The sequence below is a fragment of the Triticum urartu genome, chromosome 6, assembly GCF_003073215.2.
Source record: "Triticum urartu cultivar G1812 chromosome 6, Tu2.1, whole genome shotgun sequence".
In the NCBI taxonomy this organism is placed as follows: Eukaryota; Viridiplantae; Streptophyta; class Magnoliopsida; order Poales; family Poaceae; genus Triticum; species Triticum urartu.
In genome coordinates this window covers 162,123,090-162,137,454 of record NC_053027.1, presented here as the reverse complement: position 1 = coordinate 162,137,454, position 14,365 = coordinate 162,123,090, and positions in this window count along the sequence as shown.

Sequence of the window (14,365 nt, the reverse complement as noted above, 5' to 3'; positions counted from 1 at the left end):
CACTGATAGTGGGACCCGCTTTGTTAGTTTTCTGGACAACAAAAATAATTAGATTACTTAATTAAACCAGCGGGACCCACGCGTCAGAATTGACCTGCTGACGTGGCCGTTGACCAGGCCCACATGTCAGCGACTCTAACCGGTCCTGTGTCACTGACCAGTGGGCTCCACTGGTCAGGTTTGACCTGGGCTGACGCTGTTGACTAGCTGATGTCAGCATGACGCATTGATGACGCAGTAATCATTTTCCTAGATTATTTCTAATTCTAAATGATTTGGAAATTCCAGAAAATATCCAAAACTTTGAAAAATCATAGAAAATAATCTATAACTCCAAATGAAAAGTTTTATATATGAAAAATTATTAGAAAAATCCAAGGAATCTGTTTATGGCATTTTCATGCATGTTTGAGAAAGTTAACCTCACTGTTTAGTCCAAAACATGATAATGCACTATTTGAATTCATAGTTTGAATTTGAATTTGAACCTTGAGTTCAAATCAACCCAAAACCTTTCTGTTACTAGTTGCATTAGCTCAAATCACAACATATTGTCATGCCATGATCATGCATCATATTGTGCATTGCATTGATTGTGCTCTTCCTTGTTTGCCGGTAATTGTCCCCTCTCAGTAGACGCTGCTCCGACGTTGTGATCGTTGACACTGATGATCAATGTTATCTTCAGAAGTGCCAGGCAAGCAAAACCCCCCTTGTTCATTCCGATATGATCCCACTCTCTCGCTCCTGCTCTCTTTTACTGCATTAGGACAACAGCGATTCAACTGTTACATGCTGCGGTAGCTGAACCCTTTCCTCTGCATGACCTGTCATTGCCACAGTAAATAGATGAAACCCACTAGCATGAGTAGGAGTTGCTTGAGCCTTGATGTGCCTACTCATTCATGTTGTTTGTAATGCCTGCTACTGCTTAGAGTTGAGTCAGGTCTGATTCATCGGGGATGATTTGGAATGGTGTTGAACATGTCCTACTGTGTGTGAGCTAAGTGTGTGAACACGATTTGGTAAAGGTAGCGGTGAGAGGCCATGTAGGAGTACATGGTGGGTTGTCTCATTGCAGCCGTCCTCAGGAACTGAGTTCTGTGTTTGTGATCCATGAACAGTTACTACCACACACTGGGTTCCGGTAACTCGGCCCCTCTCAGCTTATTAATCAACTCGATCTCTGTCCAGGAATTGCAACTAGTTTTTGGTGTTTGTAGGTAGTGTTAGTAGTCTACCAAGTGGCACCCGGTACAGGTGGGCTTGGGAAAGACTAGGCACAATGGCACGGTGTACCAAGTGGCACCCGGATGGTGGGCTTGGGAACCCTGCACACATCGTTTGGGGCCGTGAGCGACACCCCGGCCGGATCTCCTTGCGGATGGAACCCGAATAGGCGATAAACCTGGACTAGAGACTTGTTGGTTAGTCAGGTCGTGGCCGACTCCCTCGCCCGGTATCCGCTTGAAGGTTGCCGAGGTACATGACGTGTACAGGGCGATAAGTGGCGAGAGCGTGTGTGAAGAAGTACACCCCTGCAGGGTTATCATTATCTATTCGAATAGCCGGATTCCTTGGATATGGAAACTTGGACCCCTTGCATAGTTCATAGACAAGTGAAAGTGGATACTTTAAAATGCGCAAGATAAGTGTGAGTGCTATGGATGGCGTTCTGACAGGGAGACGGGAGCGGATCCATAGTGGTGTATTGGTATGGTGAATTTGTGGACTCATGTGCGCCACCTCAAAGAGTTACTTGCAGTCGTAGTTCAGGATAGCCACCGAGTCAAAGCTGGCCTGCTACAGTTAAACTCCACCACCCCCTTTGTTGATACCGATGCATATGTAGTTAGTTCTGATGTAAGTCTTGCTGGGTACATTTGTACTCACGTTTGCTTAATTTATGTTTTGCAGAGAGACTTCAGTCCCGCTAGTAGTTCCGCTTGGGCTTCGACGTTTAGCTCGTTACCTCAGCTACGATCTTGTACCTTGGGAGGGTCTTGTAGATAGTCAGGCTTCTCAGTCATTTTCATTTGTAGATGTCTGTACTCAGACATGTTAAGCTTCCGCATGTGCTTTGAATGTTGGGTCGTGAGACCCATGTTTGTAATATCTCGCTCCTCGGAGCCTAATGAATAAATACTTGAGTCGTAGAGTTATGTTGTGATGCCATGTTGTATTTACACATATCGAGCATATTGTGTGTATGATTGAAATGCTTGGTATGTGTGGGATCCGACAACCTAGTTGTTTATCCTTGGTAGCCTCTCTTATGGGGAAATGTAGTCTTGTGCTTCCATGAGCCATAGTAGTCCGCTACAGCCGGTTCACCGGAGTCCTGCTAGCCCAGCACTACTGCTCCGGAACACTTGACTGGCCGGCATGTGATTCACTTTGTTCATGTGTCTGTCCCTTCGGGGAAATGTCACGCGGTGACATCCGGAGTCCTGCCTAGCCTGCTACAGCCCGGGTTCCCGGAGTCCTGATAGCCTAGTGCTACAGCCCGGATTCGCACGCTGCTGACCGACATGCTCGATGTTGATTCATGTATGCCTGTCCCCCTAAGTTAGTGCCACCTTGGGTTCATGACTAGTCATGTCGGCCTGGGTTCTCTGTCATATGGATGCTAGCGACACTATCATATACGTGAGCCAAAAGGCGCAAATGGTCCCGGGCCATGGTAAGGCGGCACCCGTGGGAATACCGTGCATGAGGACGCAAAGTGATATGAGGTGTTACAGGCTAGATCGGTGTGACTTAGAATCGGGGTCCTGACATGGGACCCACCGGTAGGGCCTCTGTATTTTATGAAAAAAACATTCCCACTGCTGACAGGTCGGACCCACCAGCTATATCTTCGCACGCAAGGAAGTGCCTCCTTATTATGCACAAAAAATGAATACCCCCCTGCTAGCTAGGACCCACAATAGTGGGCGGCTGACTTGTGGGCCAACTAAGTTGACAAGGATGGAGGGCTTTGTCAACTTAGTCAATATGAACTATTCTAGCTCCAGTGACCATACGATGTCCATCCAACGGTCGTAGTGCTTCTTCAACCTCGGGTCTTCTTGCTCCAGCCGCCCAAACCAGCACCGGTCGTGCCTCGTTCTCCTGCCTCCCATGGCCGGCTGCGATGCCGTGGAGGCCTCACCGCCCCCTACTACTCCCACCGCTGGCCAGGCCATCCCTCTACTCACCCACACCCCCTGTTATTCTGCGGTGACGGCAGCCTCACACTGCAGCCGAACCAGTGAACCCTCGTACTCCTCTCCGCGTTGGCATCCACTGTCGCGTCTTCCTCGGCTCCACGTCGTCCCCTTCCTAGGCCTCGCTGTCGTCCACCGCCTTGGTGCTCTCGGCGCGGCGTGGTCAATGTGGTCAACGACCGACTTACATCGGAAGAGTACTGTACGTGGAGAGGCTGACAGCTGGGTCCATGGCCGTAGCTGGGTCCACAGCCACAGCCCAGTTTTTTTTGATTTGCCAAGTAAGTCACTTTGTCAGGCCTGTTGGGCTGCAAATCTTTCAAGACGAGGAAAGCTTCATTCGGCTGGCCGAGAAAATGGCTTATCAGTAATGAGAAATGGGCTGTACATTTTTAAAACACATCAAACCGGCAATTACTTTCAAATTTCTTTTTTTTCATTTCAAGATTTTAAATTGCATTGATTTTTATGTGTAGACGATTTGTTGGATTTTATATTGGTATACATTTATTTTTAAAATCAGTTTGAATGTGACTCGAAATTTCGGGATTAAAAACAGTTCGGAGCGCACCGAAATATGCAAAATTTTGTATAATTTTTTAACCGTGGCCACAATATGGGCTGTAATGCTAACAAAAAGAATATGGGCTCCAAAAAAACCTTAAGAATTAGCAAATGGGCTGTAAATTATTAGAAATAATGGCAGATGGGTTGTATGTTGTTTTCCACGGATTTGAAGCTTTCCTAAAAAAGGTTGACGCACAAGCAGTGAATGTTGGATGTCCATCCAACATCCGTTGTGCTTCTTCAATCTTTGCTCTTCCTGATCCAGCCGCTCAAACAAGCGCCGGCGAGACTGCCTGCTCCCTCCTTCCCGCGGCCGGCTGTGCTGCCGCGCAGGCCTCACCGCCCCACCGTACTCCCATCGCTAGCCTAGCCATCCCTCTACTCACCCACACTTGTTGTTATTCTCCGGCGACAGCAGACGAACCAGTAAACCCTCGTACAGTCATACTCCCCTCCGCATGGGAAACAACTGCCGAGTCTTCCCTGGCTCCGTGTCGTTCCCTTCCTAGGCCTCGCCGTCGTCCACTGCCCTGGTGCTCTCGGCGCGGCCTGGTCAACGTGGTTAACGACCGACATGCATCTGAAGTGGACTGTACGTGGAGAGGCTGACAGCTGGGTCCATGGCCGCACACAAGGAAATGCCTCCTTATTACGCACAAAATAATGATTCCTCTACCTGACATCTGGGACCCACCGAAAGGGCCTCTGTATTTCACGAAAAAAACGTTACCACCGCTGACAGCTCGGACCCACCAGCTATAGCTTCGCACGCAAGGAAGTGCCTCCTTATTACGCACATAAAAAATGAATACTCCCCCTGCTACCTGGGATCTAGTATAGTGGGAGGCTGACTTGTGGGCCTACTAAGTTGACGGGGACGGAGGGCTTTGTCAACTTAGTCAATATGCATGATTCTATCTCCAGTGATCGTACGATGTCCATCCAACGGCCGTAGTGCTTCTTCAACCTCTGGTCTTCTTGCTCCAGCCGCCCAAACTAGCGCCGGTCGTGCCTCGTGCTCCTGCTTCCCGTGGCCGGCTGCGATGCCGCTGAGGCCTCACCGCCCCCTACTACTCCCACCGCTGGCCAGGCCATCCCTCTACTCACCCACACCCCCTGTTATTTTGCAGCGATGGCAGCCTCACACCGTAGCGAACCAGTGAACCATCATACTCCTTTACGCGTGGGCATCCACTGCCGCGTCTTCCCTGGCTCCGCGTCGTCCCCTTCCTAGGCCTCACCGTCATCCACCGCCCTGGTGCTCTCAGCGCGGCGTGGTCAACATGGTCAAGGAACGACTTCCATCGGACGTGGACTATACGTGGAGAGGCTGACAGCTGGGTCCATGGCCGCAGCAAGGAAGTGCCTCCTTATTACGCGGAAAATAATGATTCCTCCACCTGACAGCAGGGACCCACCGGACAGGCAACCGTATTTCGCGGAAAAAATGTTTCCCCCCTGACTGCTGGGACCTACCAGCTACATCTTCGCACGCAAGGAAGTGCGTTCACGCAAAAAAATGATTCGCCCCCCTGACTGCTGGGACCCACCAGCTACATCTTCGCACGCAAGGAAGTGCCTGACAGTCGGGACTGAAGGAAATATGCCCTAGAGGCAATAATAAAGTTATTATTTATTTCCTTATTTCATGATAAATGTTTATTATTCATGCTAGAATTGTATTAACCGGAAACATAATACATGTGTGAATACATAGACAAACAGACTGTCACTAGTATGCCTCTACTTGACTAGCTCGTTGAATCAAAGATGGTTAAGTTTCCTAGCCATAGACATGAGTTGTCATTTGATTAACGGGGTCACATCATTAGAGAATGATGTGATTGACTTGACCCATTCCGTTAGCATAGCACTTGATCGTTTAGTATGTTGCTATTGCTTTCTTCATGACTTATACATGTTCCTATGACTACGAGATTATGCAACTCCCGTTTACCAGAGGAACACTTTGTGTGCTACCAAATGTCACAACATAACTGGGTGATTATAAAGGTGCTCTACAGGTGTCTCTGAAGGTGCCAATATGACCATCTAGGTTCCGCTATTGGTTATTAACCGGAGATGTGTCTCGGTCATGTCTACATAGTTCTTGAACCCATAGGGTCCGCACGCTTAACGTTATGATTACAGTTTTATTATGAGTTTATGTGTTTTGATGTACCGAAGGTTGTTCGGAGTCCCGGATGTGATCACGGACAAGACGAGGAGTCTAGAAATGGTCGAGACATAAAGATTGGTATATTGGACGACTATATTCGGACACCGGAAGTGTTCCATAGAAGTTTCGGATAAAACCGGAGTGCCGGAGGGTTATCGGAACCCCCAGGGGAACTAATGGGCCTCGATGGGCCTTAGTGGAGAGAGAAAGAGGGGCGGCCACGGCAGGCCGCGCGCCCCCTCCCCCTTGACTCTGAATTGGACAAGGAAGGGGGGGTTGCGCCCCCTTTCCTTCTCCCTCTCCCTCTCCTTCCTTCCCCCTCTCTCCCTTTTGGTGGAAACCTACTAGGACTTGGAGTCCTAGTAGGATTCCCCTCTTGGGGGTGATATGTCTCCGTCGTATCTACTTTTCCAAACACTTTTGCCCTTGTTTTGGACTCTAACTTGTATGATTTGAATGGAACTAACCCGGACTGACGTTGTTTTCAGCAGAATTGCCATGATGTTGTTTTATGTGCAGAAAACAAAAGTTCTCGGAATGACCTGAAACTCCACAGAATATCTTACAATAAATAATAAAAAATCCTCGCCAAAGATGAAGACCAGGGGGCCCACACCCTTGCCACGAGGGTGGGGGGCGCGCCCCCTAGGGCGCGCCCCCCTACCTCGTGCGCCCCCTGGAGACCTCCCGACTCCAACTCCAACTCTATATAACCGCTTCTGGGGAGAAAAAAATAGAGAGAAGAATTCATCGCGTTTTACGATATGGAGCCGCCGCCAAGCCCTAAAACCTCTTGGGAGGGCTGATCTAGAGTCCGTTCGGGGCTCCGGAGAGGGGAATCCGTCGCCATCGTCATCATCAACCATCCTCCATCACCAATTTCATGATGCTCACTGCCATGCATGAGTAATTCCATCGTAGGCCTGCTGGACGGTGATGGGTTGGATGGGATCTATCATGTAATCGAGTTAGTTTTGTTAGGGTTTGATCCCTAGTATCCACTATGTTCTGAGATTGTGTTGCTATGACTTTGCTATGCTTAATGCTTGTCACTAGGGCCCGAGTGCCATGATTTCAGATCTGAACCTATTATGTTTTCATCAATATATGAGTGTTCTTGATCCTATCTTGCAAGTCTATAGTCAACTATTATGTGTTATGATCCGTTAACCCCGAAGTGACAATAATCGGGATACTTACCGGTGATGACCGTAGTTTGAGGAGTTCATGTATTCACTATGTGTTAATGCTTTGTTCTGGTACTCTATTAAAAGGAGGCTTGAATATCCCTTAGTTTCCGTAAGGACCCCGCTGCCATGGGAGGGTAGGACAAAAGCTGTCATGCAAGTTCTTTTCCATAAGCACGTATGACTATGTTCGGAATACATGCCTACATTATATCAATGAACTGGAGCTAGTTCTGTGTCACCCTAGGTTATCACTGTTACATGATGAACCGCATCCAGCATAATTCTCCATCACTAATCCATTGCCTACGAGCTTTCCATACATTGTTCTTCGCTTATTTACTTTCCCGTTGCTATTGCTATCATCACTACAAAATACCAAAAACATTACTTTTACTATTGTTACCTTTTGCTACCGTTACCACTACTATCATATTACTTTGCTGCAAATACTAAGTTTCCAGGTGTGGTTGAATTGACAACTCAGCTGCTAATACTCGAGAGTATTCTTTGGCTCCCCTTGTGTCCAATCAATAAATTTGGGTTGAATACTTTACCCTCGAAAACTATTGCGATCCCCTATACTTGTGGGTTATCAAGACTATTTTCTGGCGCCGTTGCCGGGGAGCATAGCTCTATTCCTTGAGTCACTTGGGATTTATATCTGCTTATCATTATGAAGAACTTGAAAGATCCAAGAACCAAGATTTATCCCTCAACTACGAGGGGAGGTAAGGAACTACCATCTAGCTCTACACTTGATTCACCTTCTGTTTTGAGTAAGCTTGCGACACCTAAAACTGCTTCTTCTATTCGTTCTGATATGTCGCATGTTATTGATGATGCCACTTCTGCTATGCATGATACTTATGATGAAACTACTTCTATGCTTGATACTACTGTGCCACCTAGTGAATTTCTGGATGAACAACTTGCTAGGGCTAGAGAGATTGAAAATATTGAATCTGATAATACTGATGAAAGTGATGATGAAGAATCACTTGTTTTCCCGAGGGTTATGTTTTTGATCAAGAAGCCTCTTTAGCTATTTTAGCTTGCAAAGATAGATACGAACTTAAGAGGTTATTAGCTAAATGGAATAAGCAATCTCTAAATGCTAGGATGAAGCCTGATCCTGCTTTTGTTACTTCACCTATCTGTGCTACTGATAAGGATTATGAATTCTCTATTGATCCTGATATAATTACTTTGGTTGAATCTGATCCTTTTCATGGTTATGAATCTGAAACTGTTGTGGCACATCTTACTAAATTAAATGAAATAGCTACCATGTTCACTACTGATGAGAGAACTCGCTACTTTTATATCCTTAAAATATTTTCGTTCTCATTAAAGGGTGATGCTAAGATATGGTTTGATTCTCCTGATCCTGGTTGTGTGCGTAGTCCCCAGGATATGATTTATTACTTCTCTGCTAAATATTTCCCTGCTCATAAGAAACAAGCTGCTTTGAGGGATATATATAATTTTGTGCAAATTGAAGAAGAGAGTCTCCCACAAGCTTGGGGGAGGCTTCTCCAATTACTTAATTCTTTGCCTGATCATCCTCTTAAGAAAAATGAAATACTTGATATCTTTTATAATGTACTAACCGATGCTTCCAGAGTTTACCTGGATAGTTGTGCTAGTTCTGTTTTCAGGGAAAGAACACCAGATGAAGCTGAAATTCTATTGAATAATATGATGAAAAATGAAAATAATTAGACACCTCCGGAGCCAATTCCTGAGCCTATTCCTAAACCAACTCCGAAGAAAAGGGGTATTCTATTTCTCAGTCCTGAAGATATGCAAGAGGCAAAGAAATCTATGAAAGAAAAAGGTATTAAAGCTGAAGATGTTAAGAATTTGCCTCCTATTGAAGAACTGCATGGTCTTAATTTACCAACTATTGAAGAAACATATGATCTTAATCCATTACCTATTGAAGAAACTCATGGTCTTGATAACCCGACACAGGTAGTAAAGGTAAATTCTCTCTATAGATATGATAAAGGTGAAATCCCATTTACTAAGTTTGCTAGCCCATGCTTAGATGAGTTTGATAAATTTATGGCTAAGCAAGAAGATTTTAATGCTTATTTTGGTAGACAATTGAAATACAATTCAAATATGCTTGAACACTTGGGTGATTATATGGCCAATGTCAAAGGTGAACTTAAATTTATTAGTAAACATGCTTCTATGGTTACCACTCAAGTAGAACAAGTACTTAAAGCTCAAAATGATTTGCTCAATGAATTGAATAGTAAGGATAATGATAATGTTGTTAGAGTTATGATTAGAGGTGGTAAAATGACTCAGGAACCTTTGTATCCTGAAGGCCATCCTAAGAGAATTGAGTAAGATTCCCAGAGAAATAATATAGATGCACCTAGTCCTTCTAAAAGGAAGAAAAAGAAAAATGATAGGACTTTGCATGCTTCTAATGAACCTGTTACTGAAACACCTGAGAATCCAAATGATATTTCTATTTCTGATGCTGAAACTCAATCTGGTAATGAACCTGAAACTAGTAATAATGTTAATGATAATGTTCATGATGATGCTCAACCTAGTAATGATAATGATGTAGAAATTGAACCTGCTGTTGATCTTGATAACCCACAATCAAAGAATCAACGTTATGATAAGAAAGACTTTGTTGCTAGGAAACACGGTAAAGAAAGAGAACCATGGGTTCAGAAACCCATGCCTTTTCCTCCCAAACCATCCAAGAAAAAGGATGGTGAGGATTTTGAGCGCTTGGCTGAAATGATTAGACCTATCTTTTTGCGTATGCGATTAACTGATATGCTCAAAATGAATCCTTATGCTAAGTATATGAAAGATATTGTTACTAATAAAAGAAAGATACCGGAAGCTAAAATTTCCACCAGGGTTGCTAATTATACTTTTAAGGGTGGAATACCTAAGAAACTAGGAGATCCAGGAGTACCCACTATACCATGCTCCATTAAAAGAAACTATGTTAAAACTACTTTATGTGATCTTGGAGCCGGTGTTAGTGTTATGCCTCTCTCTTTATATCGTAGACTTTATTTGAATAAGTTGACACCTACTGAATATCTTTGCAAATGGCTGATAAATCAACTGCTATATCTGTCGGTATTTGTGAGGATGTGCCTGGTGTAGTTGCAAACGTTACTATTTTAACGGACTTTGTTATTCTTGATATTCCCAAGGACGATAGTATGTCTATTATTCTTGGAAGACCCTTTTTGAACACTGCAGGGGCTGTTATTGATTGCACTAAAGGCAATGTCACTTTTCATGTTAATGGTAATGAGCATACGGTACACTTTCCGAGGAAACAACCTCAAGTTCATAGTATCAACTCTATTGGAAAAATCCCATCGATTATATTTGGAGGTTTTGAATTTCCTCTTCCTACTGTCAAGAAGAAATATGATATTCTTATTACTGGGGATGTGCATATCCCCGTTGAGGTAACATAGTGTTATTCGAAATTTCTCCGGTTCCATATTATTCGGAATGAGTTTGTTAACAAGACTTGATCAACCTTGTTAATGGATTCCTTTTGATGATCATGAGATGGATGAAACTAGAAGGCACAACATGATGTACCCTCCTTTTACTTTCTGTTATTTATATAAAATAAAATAAAAATAGTATTTTTCTGTCTGTTATCTGATTATTCGTGCAATATAAAAATACCCTAAAAATAGAAGTTCTCCAAATGCCCTGAAATTTAAATATGATTTTTTCTAGAATATTTGAGAATATTTGGCACTGAGAACACAGCAGGGGGGTCAACCACCTGCCCACGAGGGTGGAGGGCGCGCCCCCTGCCTCGTGGGCCCACGGTGGCCCTCCTCCACTTATTCCTACACCCATCCTCTTCTTCTTCCTCCCACAAACACGAAAAACCAACTCAAGCACGAGTTCCAGCCCTCTTTGCTGCCATTTTCGATCTCCTTGCTCAAAGCACCTCTCACAAAACTGCTTGGGGAGATTGTTCCTTGGTATGTGACTCCTCCATTGGTCCAATTAGTTTTTGTTCTAGTGCTTTATTCATTGCAAATTTTTGCTGCTTAGGTGACCCTGTTCTTGAGCTTGCATGTCAAATTTATATGGTCAAAAATAGTTCTGATGCATGATATAGGCCCTAGGCACTTGTAGGAGTGGTTGCTATCAATATTATTGAGTTTGGTTTACTTTTATTTTGAAGTTACTAAAAAAATTCAGAATTTTTCAGAGGAAGAAATATGCTTAGGAAAATGTTCCAAGGAGGTTCTTCAAGGAAGCAAGGACCCAGGCTTGCAATGCGTGATGCTGACGAAGAGCCACCAAGAGACGCTCCAGTGCGTCCTTGTGAGTGGCCTTCTGAAAATTTTATGAATCGAGCGGGAATAAAAGAAGAATTCAACGCATATTTGCATAATGCTGATCTTGTGAGCTTCGAGGAAGAGAAGTGCAGTCAGTATCATAACCTCACTAGTTCCTTTGTGAGGAGGTTTAAATTTTCCACTTCACGTAATTCTCCAACTGTCCTGTTTGATCTATATGATAAATCTTATACCATGGACTTAGAGGATTTTACCACTGCATGCAAACTTCCACAATGGGGTAGTATAAGGGATCCTAGCAAATCTGAATTTAGAGATTTTCTTGCTAATATAACTGTGGGAGAATCTAGAGATATTACACAAGCTACCATAGGGAGCATCCACTTTCCGGCTATACATTATTTTGCTCTCTTCATAGGTAGATGCATAAATGGTAAAGATGAGGCATGTCATGTGTGTGTCCCTGACCTCAGTATTCTTAGGAGTGCTGTGTTAGGAGAAAAATCATATAATTTGGGAGCCATTGTTGCACGTAGGTTGCATCTTAATAGACGTAATGGATATTTCTTTGGTGGAATTTATGCAACCCGTGTAGCTAATTTTCTTGGCATAGATGTGCGCGAAGATGATATTGAATTACCTCCTGCCTATCTAGATTTTAATGCTATGGTTCACCATCAGTTTGTCGAGAGGAACAAATCACCTCTCTAGTATCGACTAATCTTTGACAGACGCCATGATGTCCGTATTACTCTCCCTGCTCCTGCTTTCTTTGATTATCAGGCAAGAGGAGGATATACTATTACCGGAGAGGAGGCAGATGAGTACGAGAGGAGAGAGGAGGCCGCTCGTCGCCACGCTGCAGCTCAGCAGGCGATAGCTGCTGCATCACAGTACGACCCCAACAACTATTATTATGGATATTAGCTAGGCCAGCCGTGGCCATAGACCAACTTAGGCCAAAAGCCTAAGCTTGGGGGAGTACGTATTTCTCACCGGCATTACATTATGTTCACACACACTCATTGCTAGATGTCGGTGCTCATACTTTTTCATTGTATCATCCATGCTAGTTTATTTTCCTTTTTTATACTTTCTTCTTGTGTGTTTAATAAACCTTAAGAAAAAACCAAAAAAAGTTAGTTGTAGCTTTTAATTAATTTAATTTCCCTGCTTGTAGTAGTAATTAAAAAAGAAAACCCAAAAAGATTTCATGTTCTTCTTTTGCTTGTTGGGAGCTTTCCCGTGTAAATAGTTTTATTTCTTTTCTTTTCTTTGGGTGTCGATAGGAGAAGACCATGATTAAATTGTTGAAGTGGCTCTTATATGCATTATTGTTTATCTGACAAAAGAGCCCATGTTGCCTTGTCTTCTCCTGTTTATTGAATGCCTGCAGATTCCAGCTTAGTCCAATGCACGTGCACTATTATTATTATTCACACTATTCGGTCGTGCAAGTGAAAGGCAATTATGATGTTATATGATGGACTGGCCGAGATGAGAAAAGCTGGTATGAACTCAACCTCTTTTGTTTTTGTAAATATGATTAGTTCATCGTTCCTGATTCAGCCTATTATGAATAAACATGTTTGCCATGACAACTAGAGATCATAGTTTCTTATGCCATGCTTGATTAGCTATGAGTTATAATGGTTTACCTTGCGTGCCAACATGTGACTTGACTTGGCACATGTTCACGCATGAAGTTGAAACAAAATCAACATAGCATTCACGATATTTATGTTCATGGTGGATTATATCCTACTCATGCTTGCATTCGGTGTTGATTAATTTTAATGCATGTTCATGACTGTTGTCGCTCTCTAGCTGGTCGCTTCACAGTCTTTTGCTAGCCTTCACCTGTACTAAGCGGGAATACTGCTTGTGCATCCAATCCCTTAAACCCCAAAGTTATTCCAGATGAGTCCACTATACCTACCTATATGCGGTATCTACCTGCCGTTCCAAGTAAATTTGTATGTGCCAAACTCTAAACCTTCAAATAAATATCCTGTTTTGTATGCTCGAATAGCTCATGTATCAACTAGGGTTGTCTGTATCTTCCATGTTAGGCGGGTTATTCTCAAGAGGAGTGGACTCCGCTCCTCACTCACGAGAAAATGGTTGGTCACCGGGATGCCCAGTCCCATGCTTTATGCAAATCAAATCAAAATAATTGCAAACAAAACTCCCCCTGGGACTGTTGTTAGTTGGAGGCACTTGTTATTTCGAGCAAGCCATGGATTGATGCTTGTTGGTGGAGGGGGAGTATAAACTTTACCATTCTGTTTGGGAACCGCCTATAATGTGTGTAGCATGGAAGATATCACCATCTCTTGGTTGTTATGTTGACAATGAAAGTATACCGCTCAAAATATTATTCATCTCTATTTCAAAACCGAGCTCTGGCACCTCTACAAATCCCTGCTTCCCTCTGCGAAGGGCCTATCTATTTACTTTTATGTTGAGTCATCACCCTCTTATTAAAAGCACTAGCTGGAGAGCGCAGCTGTCATTTGCATTCATCACTGTTAATTTATATTGGGTGTGACGATGATTGGATCTCTTTTACCATGAATTACGATGTCTAATCAGTCCTTGATCTTTAAAGGTGCTCTGCATTTATGTTTTGCGGTCTCAGAAAGGGCTAGTGAGATACCATCTTGTTATATCATATTATGATTGTTTTGAGAAAGTGTTGTCATCCGAGATTTATTATTATGGCTTGTTAGTTGATTATGCTATTGATATGGGTAATCATGAGACCTGAGAATTATTGCAAATATGGTTAGTTATAATCTTTGCTGAAAACTTGAATGCTAGCTTGACATATTTACAACAACAAGAGCAAACAGAGCTTGTAAAAGTTTTTCTTTATTTCTTTCAGTTTGTCAA